At 41.1% G+C, this 13,756-nt stretch overlaps 1 protein-coding gene across 3 annotated transcripts in view; it reads right to left on the bottom strand.

The window, feature by feature from the left end:
* Sh3gl2 (SH3 domain containing GRB2 like 2, endophilin A1) overlaps positions 1-13,756 on the bottom strand; it is a 175,455-nt gene that overhangs the window by 14,724 nt on the left and 146,975 nt on the right. The window lies entirely within an intron of this gene.

Genomic DNA, 13,756 nt, shown 5'->3' with positions numbered 1-13,756 from the left:
CCTATAGGGTGGAGCACAGCAAAGGAAAATGTCCACAGGAAAGCTTCATGGAGCTCTGAACCATTCTGTATTCAGCAGCAAGAAGCACTAATATCACACGCAAAGCTGCTGGTGACCACAATTTTACCTTTTATAAAGAGAATATCATACATGTTAGACTTGAGGACACTGAAGTGCTTCATGATTTCCTATTCATTGGAGTAGACCTGCACAGCCTTTCCTACAGGCAGCCATGGCCGAGATCCAGGAGAGAGCTCACGCTGCACAGTGCTCACACAGCGCTCACACAGAGTAAGGAGTCAGTTAAAACGTTACACTGGTAAGTACTATGTCAATGCCAGGACCAGACACTCGACAATGGGACATAGAAGAGGAGCAGAAGCATCACACATAGAAGGGAAACAAGCAGGTGCCAGACAATGAGGAGGGGATGAACAGGAGGAAAGAAGAGACATGGATACCAGAGAACCACAGTAACAACATCCTAACTCACACCTCTTCAATCCTGCCTGGCCTATGATGAATGCCTTTTATGAACACTGGTTACTGATTTATGACTATGTTTTGGCTTTTATTAAGATCTGCTTTTCATAAATGATGTTAACTTGATATATGGTAGCTGACCTTCAAATCCTTTCTGAATATTGTTAAGTTATACAGAACTTTATTATTTTATTCTTTACTTAAGTATATATTGATACATTCCACATCCTTAGAAAGGGAAGAAAGCAGTAAGATTTCATTCCTTCAAATAATCTAAAAACATGCATTTGAAGAAAGTGTCTTTTATATTCATTTGTGTACTCATTACATTTTTAATAACTTTAGTTTGATAAAATGTCTGAGTTCTTGAAAAACATCATCAATTGCTTGGCTAACATCCTCAAATGTTCGCTTAATTGTTTCAAAATTATTTTCTAAGATAGTTATTTTAAAACAAAACATTGAATGTCACAACTCTTTGGTCTTCCCATGCTAACTAATGAGGCATTCCACTACAGGAAGCAGGAAAAAGGACAGGGAAGACATCTAGACAGAAGAATCCAATGCAAGAAAACAAAGAACACTCGACAGCAAAGAGGTCTCAAGAAGGCCGTGTGCCTGAGCAATGAGAGCCACCACAGCAGATCGAGGCAACACAGGCTAATGCTCTAGTGGGCTCTGCTCCCCTTGGTCTCTGGGGGATCTAATGGATGACACAAGGCAGACATAGCAGGAAAATCATAGGAACAGACAGAACACGGGGAGGGCAGGCGAGGAACAGGGAATTTTCATCTTCTGAACTGGGAGTCGGCTAAAAGGGGGAAAAGGAAGCATGCTGAGTGCAGGGCTGCTGACTCAGGACTGTCTTTAAAAAAATGCTGCTTTATGGGAGCAGGAATGGAGGAAGGGATTTCAACCGTGGGGCAACTGGAGTTTTTATATAGCATTTTCTGTGTGATTTTATATAACATGTTCATGAATGACTTCCCTCATGAAAAAAGAAATTAATTAAAAACACTTCCCAATTTCCCCCCTTAGGAAAAGAGTTCTGCTGTGACTTAGTGGATGTGTTGGATAAACGCAGATCTGACAGGCTAGCCATTCCTAACTTCAAGGGCCTAACAACAGAAAAGTGTGACTAAAACAATTGTTCACTAGCTTGAAAGGCAATTGGCCAGGGAGAGAAAAGTTAATAAGGATTGACATGTAAAATGAGATCAGAAAACAACATCAAAGGAAAAGATGTAACCGCTCTATGTGAGATGATTATCTGGGAAGACGTTTATTGGGTAAACTCCAAGAGCAGAACAGACCATCAGGATGACCACAAATGGTTGCGTCAACCCCCAAAAGGGCTTCTGCTGCTCCACACACAGCACAGAGAACAGCTTCTTTTCTGTCTTGAGATCTTTCTACCTTTAAAAGGATAGAAATGGGGGCAGCTGAGTCTGGACTGTTACCAACTCTCAGGGCAACAGCCTCCCTGCAGAGCTTTCTAATTCTGGGCACAGCTGAAGGGAAACCCAGGCTCTGCACTAAGCCATGTGGCAGCTAGGCAGGCTCAGCATGCAGTTTTCCAGTCACAAGCAGTGTCTATGAGTCACTGCTCAGCCACCCTAAAGCTGCCTGTCTACAGAGGAAGAAACTAGCCCGGAATATCCAACAGTCATACTTCTATGCTCAATTTAATTTTTTATTTCTTTTGATTTCTTAGTACAAACAAGCAAACAGGAAATTGGATCATTATCAGGTCTTGCCTTCTTTCGTAGAAGTAGTATATTAGCTTTGAGCTCTTACAGATGTAGGGGAAAGGTCAGGCTACACCTCTTTCTGGTTGTGTTTCCATGAAGATGATTTTATTGAGAAGTTTGTTAGCAATATTCATTGATAAACAGCAAAAAAAGACTAGCTATAGCTCACAGGTCTGTATTAGGTAACAGAGCGCTCTCTCTCTCTCTCTCTCTCTCTCTCTCTCTCTCTCTCTCTCTCTCTCTCTCTCTCTTCCCTGTCCAGGCACTTCTGGTGTGAGTGTGTGTGCTGGGATGCTCTAAGGATAAACCTTGGTCTTGCTGTGAACTGTATTTCACAGTCCCTTCCCTGAACATTTCCATGTATCAAGTGAGGACTGGACCAAAGCAAGGGTTCACTAAATTTAAGAGATGAAGACAGAGTTTCAACAGGACATCAGAAAGGTGTTCATCGGTTGGAGATGTGAGAGGCAGGTGTCTCCTTCCCACTGTGGGTTGAACCATTTCATGCAAAAGGTTTAGAAGGTTCTTGGACAGCTCCGTTTAGAAAAGGCTTCCCTGTTCAAGTCCACTCTAACTTCCCTCTGTGCTCTGAAACGGAGCAGGAAGATAATAAACTCCTGCTCCCTCCAGTGAGTGGTCCAATGGGCAGCTGGCTGGGGACCAGGAGCACTGTGGGTGCCCTGGCTGGCATTTCCCTCATGCATATTAGGGTCTTCCACTGCCAGGCCTCACGGTCCTTAGGACTTCCTTCCTAAGCACAGTTGGTAGAATCCTGCCTCCTCGGCTGCTTAGCCCTCGTGCCACCTCACACTAACCTTAGGAAGCACCACTTCTGAGTCACGCTGTGGAAATCAGCTCAGTGACCAAAACTGGGCAAATGGGAATCAAGAAACAATAAAGAAGAGAGTCCTAATGCTGAATTATGAGTCCTAGATAAACAGAACCAAAACCACAAATACATGTAAAGCAGTAGACGAATAGTCTAGACACTGGGGGCAGTAGTTCTCAACCTGTGGGTCATGACCCCTTTGGCAAACCTCTATCTCTGAAAATATTTGCATCATCATTTATAACAGCAGGAAAACTACAGCTATGAAGTAGCAACAAAACCCATTTTATGACTGGGAGTCACAACCACATGAGGAGCTAACTGTATCAAAGGGACCCAGCGACAGCCAGGGTGAGAACCACTGCTCAGGAGGCTGTGGGCTTGGTGAGTTGGAGGTCAGCTGACTACAAGAGAGCTAGGGCAGGCTGGGACAGAGCAACACCTACCTCTCTCTCACACAATCCATCATTACAGAGGTCACACTGGAAAGAACTGTGCTTCTCCTATACAGTAAAGCTTGGAATTTGATTGCTGGGTTGGTTATTTACCAAAAATAAAATACTTGAAAGGATTTCCCCTGCAATGATAAATACAGCAAGGATTCCTTAAGCACCTGTTCTGTGAGGGTGACTGAGCTAGGGAGACCTGCACTCAAGGAGCTGGTCATGTACACAGCCGGACAGAACCTCGCTCACTGACATGAGTCAGGAAGTAGACCGCACTGTCCCTGCGTTTACACCACACAGAAGAGCACAATTTCCCCTAAAACAGCAAGGCCGAGAGGCTCAGCAAAACTGAGTTTCAGGAAAGTCAGCTTAGAGGCAGAGTTAGACAATCCGTTCTGAGGATCTGCAGAAATGAACCGAGCCCATGCAACAGACACCCTGGGCACTCAGAGTGGGCAGCCAGAACTCTCGTGTATTGCTCTGGGCGAAGGGGGGATTTAGATTCTAATATGGCAATATTTACCTCATCTGAACACAGATGTTCTATGACTCCACCTCTTCGTATATTTCCACCATAAATGTGTCCATGGACAACACAGATGTACACAGATGTGCTAGTTATAGTTAGTTGTGCTGAAGAGCTGCTGCAAAGATCAGTTCAGCAGTTTCTCAAAAATTTAAACTGGAACTACAGTACAACCCAGCCATGTCACTCCTGTGCATATACTAAAGAACTGCACACCATATTTTGGAATACATGTGCTCTGTGCTTTCTGCTGCTCTATTCACTACACACGAGAAATGGAAACATCCCAATTGTCCATCAACAGATGAATGAATAATGAAAATCTAGTGCAGATATAAAATAGAATACTACTTATCTCTATAGAAAAAATAAATCACAAAACTTCTGGGAAAATGGATATACTTAGAATATATAGTACAAATTATGATCACTCAATCTCACAGGAACAAAAAAGCATGTTGTCCTTCATATGTGGGTCTGAGCCTAAAACATATAAATAAGACATGTATGTATGGGTATAGTAGAACATTTAGAAGGAAGATCAAGAAAGGGCAATTAAGAAAAGACAAAATGCCTACAAGTGAATTCACATACATAGCGTACTCTGCCTACATCTTCTGAACATTCCCTCAATGGATGACACAATGCAAAAGTGGGCAGAGTCCACTTGTAATTTCAATAGGGACTGATCCCTCCTGGGACATTCAATTTTAAATTGTTCCTCATTGAATATCCCCACAGGATTTAGAAAATATCTAGTCTTATAGAGTGGCTATTAATCTATAGAATATAAAGATTGTTAGAAGTTTAAAATACCATAATTTGGCTTGATGCTATGGAATAAGACGTGTTTGCCCTTGAGTCTCAAAGAGCTGAATGCCAGGAATAAATATACTATTAAAATCAGAAAATAATACCAAGATACTTAAAAGTTATAGCCAGGTTTCTGTTTGTTCACGCAATCGACTTCCCTTCATCTACTGTGATAGAAAGTATAAATATATTGACAAGGCTTTCATCAGAGAGAAGAAAAAGACCCTTGCCCTTGCCTCATGTGTATGAACATGAGAAACAGGCTGGGGCAGAGCAGGTAGCCATATCATTTCCTGAGACACATCTTCCTACGCTGATTGTTAGGGGAGACAGGATAGACTTAACCACTAGAAGGGAAAAAGTAGAAGAAGCGTGTAGAACACATTTTCTAAAAGTTTCCACAGTTTGTGGGGACTTTGTTCTTCTGCCTTCCTAGCTTGGGAAAGTCAATCATAGTTACTGAGAGAGAAGAGATTGTTAGCAAGGTGATGCTGATAGACTGTGGGGATATCTAGCAATGCTACTGTCTAGTCTACAGATACAGAAAGATCTTTAAAATATCATTTAAAAGCTGAATATCAGAAATACATTTCATTCTATGGCTATCATTTCAGAAGTACCTACTGTACATAGTTTACAGGTAGAATCTTTTTATTCCTTACAATAGCCCACCAGACAGGCTTTCTTTCTGCATCTAAAAGATAGGCAGAGAAACATGGTGGTTTCCCAAAGACTTCACCTCTAAAGAACTGACAGCAATCTATCAGGAACATTTCAGCAAAGCTTATGAGGCAGAAGTGCTACTTAATTCATGCCATGAGAATAAAGAATCCAGACAAACGCAAACATGCAACAGATCACTATTCCTCCTGAAATCTAATATAAAAATTATTGACAAAATCCTCACAGACCAAGTCCAGCAGCTATCCAAAGGACTGTACACCGGGATCAAGAAGACTCTACTCCAAGAATAGAAGAATTTTCTATATGCAGTGGAATACTTCCATACCCAACCTTAAAAGGCAGAGACCCTTACTTAGGCTATAATGTAAATAAACCTTGAGAAGACCAAAAACAAAAGGAGCTGGTAACAAACAAGAAGAAACTGCATGACCTCATTAAGAAGAAATACTAAGTATATCAAGTTTCAGCACAGAAAGGAGACTGATGACTGTCAGAGAATGGGATTTATTTCTGAATGGGAATCTTTTTATTTCCACACTTGAAAACAATTATGGGGACAATCTGTGGTAATGACCACACTGAAGTTTATGCTTAAAATTACTTAAAACAATAAATTTTAGGTCATCTGTATTTTACTACAACAAAATGCCTAACTTCGAATTACTATTTAAAAGTTTATTCATTTTTTATTGTTATATATATGAGCTTTTTGCATGCAGTATGTGTTTGGTGCTTTGGTTGCTAAAAGAGGGCATCCGATCTCCTGAACTGGAGCTACATAGCTGTAACTTCACTTGGTGCTGAGAACTGAACCCGTCTTAACCACTGAGCCATCTCTCCAGCCTTTAATTTTGAATTATTTTAATTAAATTTGTAAAGTCTAGTGCAAAGATTACAATAGAAACATGAGTATTAATCCCCAAATCACACAATTACATCTAGGTTTTATTCATGTTTTGTGATGGTAGCATGCAACAGCTGTATGCTAGAATTACAGCACATCTGTGACTCTGAACTTTTACCCTTTGATGCTCCTGGAACTGTGGACATGGTTGCCCCTCAATTTGTACACTAGTGATGATCAAATATCCACAAGATGCAGATAGCAATGGAGGCTTAGGCTGGGATGTAGGCAGTTTCTTTAGTGGTTAGATATTATGAAAAGTGGAGGAAGGGGAAGAAGGTCCCCTTGGTGGCTTGTATAAACAGGCAAGTCAGGTACTGGAACATGCTACTTTCAATGCAAATAACTATATTCATGTAACACCACTCTCTGAGGTGACAGGACTCTTCTGGGCCCTGAGTGGGAAGCAGCAGGGTAGTATTTTAAGACACTAAGCCACAGTACGCTCAGCAGCTGTAAGAACTCGTGACACGGACAGCAACTATGTCTCATCTCAGGATGGGATGTTGCAGGAGCAATAAAGATTTCACAGCATGCCCTGGGAAAGCAAGCAGTTGCACCCCCAAGAGTATAAAATAGTTTGTGCAATTTGAAATCTGCACAACCATCACTTTACTAACATTAGGAGTCTTTGCTTATGTGGGTTTTTAGAGGAAAGCCTCGGCTGCATTTGGTGCTATGACACTGGTGGCAAAGGTCTGGACTTTCGAAACAAACCCTGCCTCAGGAGAGATGGGGTCATGCCCCTGAGATGATCTCAGGAAGAACTGCAGGACCCTGAGGAGGGAAGGTGAGTGACAGGTCCCAAACACCTAAGAAGTGACAGGCATCCTGACAAGGATCTTCCACAATTGTGGTTCCAAACATGAAAATATCTCCAGTCTGTGAAGAATGGGCTGGGGATTTTTGTTGTTGTTGTTATTGTTGTTGTTTTTTGTTATCCAGTCTTAAGTATACTTCATCCTAATTTGTAAACTGTAACCAGTGTTCCCAGTCTACCTTTGCTATATTACACTATAAGATAACTGGGTTCTTTTTTTTTTTTCTTTTCGGAGCTGGGGACCGAACCCAGGGCCTTGCACTCCCTAGGCAAGCGCTCTACCACTGAGCTAAATCCCCAACCCCGATAACTGGGTTCTTAAATCAACAGTAACACATAGCCCAACACCCCACAAGAATGGTGATTGGGAAACACTATGCAGGATACACTGACTACATCAAAGTTTCTGTAACAGGCCCTCTACTCTGAGCCTCAGGAGGTTACACACAATCTGTCAGTCAGGATAGGAACATGCCATAGGGACGGGGACTGGGGAATGTGCTCTGCTAGGCTCCCTTGGGTTGCTGATACCTCCTTATGTCAAAAGGCAGTGGGTCCTAGATTCTTTTTTACTTAATTAAAATACTATTACATCATTACCACCCCGCTCTTACCCTTCTCGTGTTCTAGTCCCCCCTCCATGTCTATGCAGAATTCTATAAATACCCCTTTCTAAGACACTGGAACTGCTGCTGGACCTCACAGCGAATGTTAATAATATACTTTGAGGTCACTTAAGACTTAAGGTTGCTATCCTATTGTGTACTCAAAGTCTGCCTTTAAGAGAACAATGTAACGACAAATCTTACTTGCCTTGAAATTCCATGTAATCAACTTTTACAACCTAAGCCAATACATAGGCATAATCGTAAATTATATACCATTCCATGCCCTTGACCTAGAGTGGCACATGCGTATCGTACATAGATGTTGAAAGCAACTTCCCACAAATCCATCATATAAGCTGAAAGCACCCATTTATGGATATCAGTTGATAGGCAACGATATTTGTTATCTGTGTCAGCTGGGGTCACATAGAATTAGCAGAAAGGCTGACTAGGCAATCAAGAACTTCTTAACTTTCAGTATTTCCCCAAAGATTTAGTAAAATTAGGAAAAGCCTCTAGCCTTTTCAACAGATAAAATTTACTCTCCCTCTCCAGGTATATTCTCTTCTTTAGTATGTTACTGTCAAAAGACCCTATCCCTTTGAAATTCAACATTTCCTCATAATTGTGTAGAGAAATCTGTCCTTTATATGTTTTGGTCACTTTTCTATGTCAAGATTTGGAAAAGTAAAGTCTCCATTCATGAGTTAGTGCACGCTCTTACTCATTAAATGAAGGCTTAGTGCGCTACTCCCTCACACACATGTGGACATACAGAGGGTAAGGATGTGCTGGGATCAATTCTCAGGACCTAAAAGATACATGCACTTCTAGGTCCTCCTGCCCAACAGGAAATAAATGTGTTGTCCAACCAAGCATTTGGTTAAATGAATGGCCAATGATATAATTAGTGTTAGTTCCAGCACCAACAAGGGCCTTATCATCTTCATAGGTACTCATCCTTGGAAGGAGATAACTAAGGAAAAGAAAAGCTGTGGGAAGAGATATGAGTTTAATATAAAGTTATTCCAGGGACAAATGAAGCATTTAAAAATTAATGCAGCACACTTTCCCTTCCACAGGTAATGTTCCATAAGTGAGAAATAAAATTATTAAAAAACTCTGGATGAAAACCCGATACCCACAATTTACCAGCTTGCATTTCAAGCTCGCTATATACACAGCATGCAAGCATCAGGGGAAACCTCCTCTGTGGAAGCAAGTGCCTGCTCTGGATAACACCTGTTATGCATGAACTACTTCTTCCCCTGAGTAGCTTGGGAGTTTATATTGTATTATTGTATTATAACATTCAGCTCAGAGCAACAGCTCACTGAAGACTGGAAAAAGTTTCCATTACAAGAAAGCACAGCATGCTGAGGAAGACTGTGGGATGTGATCTGGCCACAGCTGTCCACGCTGTATTATTAGGAAGTGAATTTTCAGTTCAGTTAGAAAGAGAAATTTCAGAACAATTAATGTTCATTTCTTTACTGAAAGTAAAAAAAAAATACCTGCAATACACAAGGAGATAAATATCAAATCATTTTTAAACTTCTGCGCCCCACCCCCTACACATATTGTAGAATTGATACTTTCATAAAGAGAGAATGTGTGTGATACGTGCTATGCGCATATCTGGAGCTGGTAATCTGAGGACGATGAAGACGTCTTCCTTCTGACTTTTGGGGAGCAGCTCTGATACATCAGCCAACCATGCTTCCTAACTCGCACTGCCACTGCCAAGCACTAACTGGCTACCTATACCTCAGATGAGCCCAGGGACTACAGCAGGAGTGGAATGGGCACAGGACCTGAGGGAGCTGTCAGTCGGGCATGATGGGTGGGAATGGGTGGGTTAGCCAAGCAGGGAGGCCTCAGGAGACAGCTTAATCCTAAAAGCATTAAAAACAACTTAATGCTTTATGTAACATGTTATGATCAGATTTGCGGTTTTAAAGGGCTACTCCGGAGGAGGTCAGGAATGAAGATGGACCGTCCTAGGGCATGTTCATGAATTCTTTTTTTTTTTTTTTTTTTTTTGGTTCTTTTTTTTTTTCGGAGCTGGGGACCGAACCCAGGGCCTTGCGCTTCCTAGGTAAGCGCTCTACCACTGAGCTAAATCCCCAGCCCCTATGTTCATGAATTCTTGAAAGTCAGACAAAGTCTCCCTCACTGCCTTTTAGATAAATGAGTTTTGAGAGTCTCAAAGTATAAGATTTGAAAACAACACCTAGCCTGGCACTCTGACAAAGGGCTCTTGAAACACCTGTGAAGTATAGTTCCCATGAATCCACCAGCATCTTCATGAATCTGTTCACTGGCCCCAGTCACCATAGTCACCATCTTCACCTAACTCAAGCCAGATCTTGCTTACTCAGAAATAATACTTAGCATCCAGACTGGTTAGTCCGGTTCCTGTGAGGCAGAGTAGGGGACAGATTAGACAAGTTTGGGAATTCTCTCTGTTCTGCTCTGGCAAAGCATTTCCCGAGGACAACCAGTTGGCTCTGAATCACTAGCATAACGTTAACTAGCCACCTTCTAAGAACTCCGTGTGATGCTCGTTTCCAGCACGAGAAGTTCAGAGAGGAGCCAACCTGTATCTGTCGCAAATCATTAAATATGAGTTGTTTAAGTTACATAGCTTTGCTGTATGAAATTTTGTTTGATTCTAAATTCCTTAGTGTGATATTCATTTGCATTTTTATGTGACCTACCCATAAATAATGGCTTTTCTGGAACAAATAAATGGGAATCGGCCTGATGATGGCCTGAAGCTTTTTCTGGGTGGCATCTGTCCACCCAATTCTCAGAGTCAGAAAATAATTACAATGACCTGTAATCAACACATTCAGTACTCTATAACGATGTGTTATTTCTAAAAATTTCTGTTTCCTCCAATTACCTCTTTTGATCTATCATCAAAACAACAATAAATCTTAGTCCCACAATCTGTTTTTTTCTTCTGAATTTCCACAGTGCATACACTGATATCAAAGCCCTCCTGCAGCCAAATGAAGGAGAGCATCCTTTTCAGAGGCAACATCATGCATGGACCGGTGATGGGCTTGGGAGGCAATCAGGCCTGGGTTCTCATTCTGGCTTTATCTCCCTTTTAGGTATATGACCTGGTGTGGTGGCTTAAATAAGAATGGGCTCATATATTTGGATACCTAATCACTAGGAAGTGGCACTGTTTAATAAAGACTAGAGAGATTAGGAAGTGTGGACTTTTTGAGTAGGCGTGACCTGGTTGGAGGAGGTAGGTCACTGGGGGTGGATGGGTTTTGAGGTTTCAAAAGCTGAAGGCAGACATAATCTGGCTCTCTCAGTCAGTCTTTCTCTCCCTTGCTCCCTCACTTATTCCTTCCTTTCTTCTCCTCCTTCCTTCCCCTGCCACATCTGTCTTTGCCTACTGTCTGAAAATCAGAACACAAAGCTGTCAGCTATTGCTCCAGTGACATGTCTGTCACAGCCTATGATGACCATGGACTAATGCTCCCAAACTGCCAGCCAGCCCCCAACTCAATGTTATCGTTTATGAGAGTTACCTTGGTCATGATGTCTCTTCAGATCAATAGAACAGTTACCAAGACACCTGGTTATTCCTTAACCACCCTGACATACTAACTGCTTTTCTGGGGAAAAATGAGATTACCTAGTAATATCACTTTCTAGAGCCACTATTTCAATTCACTACAAAATTGATTGGCTTTAACAGTGGGATTGATTCTCTTGAAACAGGATGCCAGAGATCTGAACTCAAACTATGGAGAGGGTTGGTTCCCAGTGGATGCTCCATGGGAGACTTTTGCCCCTTCTGCATGGTGTGGCTCCCAGCACTCTTGTAACAGCACAACTCCACACTCTATTTATTCTTCACTCAGCCATGTTCCTATTTTCCCTATGTCCCTTTCTCTTCTGTTAAGGAGTCTAGTACTGGATTCAGGGTCCATTCTTATATCTAGGGGGATTCATCTGAAAATGCTCCAAAAACAATATTTCCAAATTGTTTCACATTATGAAGCCTGGGTAGACCTGAATTTGTAAGGAGAAAATATTCAACACAACATACTTAACCTGTGACACAGCAAAATTTCATTAAAATTAGGAAAAACGTTAGTGATAGATCTCTAATGAGAATGTGCACTACAGCCATTATAGTGTGTGTGTGTGTGTGTGAGAGAGAGAGAGAGAGAGAGAGAGAGAGAGAGAGAGAGAGAGAGGCAGAGAGAGAGAGAGGCAGAGAGGCAGAGAGACAGAGAGAGTGAGGGTTGTGTGTGGTGTGTGTTCTTGGAGAGTACAGGAATGCGGATACAAGTGTATCACAGGATATACGTGTAGGGCAGAGGGCAACCTTAGGTAGGTGTTAGTCAATGCTTTCCATCTTGTTTGAGATTTGAGTTAGGGTCTCTGTTATTTGCTTTTTCCATATACCAGGCAAGGTGGCCCTCAAGCTTCTGGGATTTCCTTGTCTCTGATTCCTAGCTCCTGATACAGGTATGCTGTAATTATGAATGTATGACACTGTATCTGGCTTTATGTGTGTTCAGGAGGTTCCAAACCAGGATTGCATGGTAAGTACTTAATCACTGAGCCATCTCACCAGCCCTACAATGTATGTGTAATAATATTACACTGTGTTTTATTTTTATATTAAGAAAACTGAACTAAAAATAACTTTGACAGACACCAATGAAATTCATAAAGTTATTAGAACAGACCTTAAAGCATGCATTTCATGACATTGGAAGCTAAAAGAAATACATGAATTTCTAGACACATATGACCTACCAAAATTAAATCAAGATAAGATAAACAATTTCAACAGATCTAGTAGTGTAATAAATAAGAAAGCAGCAGCAATGAAAAAAAAAAATCTCCTACTAAAATGGGTCCAGGCCTAGATTGAGACAATAGTAAATTTATCCAGACCTTCAAAGGAAAAGTGGCATATGCTTCTCCAATTACCCCATGAAACAGAAAAGGAAGTAACACTAAAACTAAAAGCAGATACAATACACACACACACACACACACACACACACACACACACACACCACACACACAGAGACATACCACACACACATACACACACAGACATACCACACAAACACACACACACAAACACACACACAGACATACCACACAAACACACACAGACACACAGACACACACACACACACACATATACAGAGCTAGGACATACCTACAATATGTGTCAAAACTATAACCACCATTATTCTAAATAGGAAAAACTCAAAACATTTCCATTAAAATCAGGAGCAGGACAAGGCTATCTGCTTTCTCTACACTCATTGAATAAAGTACTAGAAACCTTAGAGAGCAATAAGGTAAGAGAAGAAAATTTAAGAAACAATACAGGCAAGGAAGAAGTAAAGTGTTCTTATTTGTAGATGATGTAAGTCTATACATCATACCCTACAGACTGCATTAGAAAACTCTTAGGACTAACCAACAATTTTAGCAAAGTAGCAGGATACAAAATTAACATTCAAAAATCAGTAGCCCTGCTAGATACCAATATTAAACATGCTGAGGAAGAAATCATCTGATTGGCAAATGCCACACACACAAAAATAGGATGACCCTAGCCAAAGAAGTGGAAGCCATCTCAAACATTAAAACACTGGAAAGAAATTGAAGGGGACACTTGAGTATCCAAAGATATTCCACACTTATAGACTGGAAGTATCAACATTATAAAAAGAGCTATCTTATCAAATATGATCTACATATTCTACATAATCCCCATCAAAATTCGAATGTCATTCCTCACAGAAATAGAAAAACAAAACAAAACTTACCAACAATATTGAAATTCATCACTGAGAAGCACAGACCTACAAAGTGATCCTGAGGAAAAAC

Source organism: Rattus norvegicus, chromosome 5, assembly GCF_036323735.1.
Source record: "Rattus norvegicus strain BN/NHsdMcwi chromosome 5, GRCr8, whole genome shotgun sequence".
In the NCBI taxonomy this organism is placed as follows: domain Eukaryota; kingdom Metazoa; phylum Chordata; class Mammalia; order Rodentia; family Muridae; genus Rattus; species Rattus norvegicus.
This window is presented reverse-complemented; position numbering and strand designations above follow the sequence as displayed.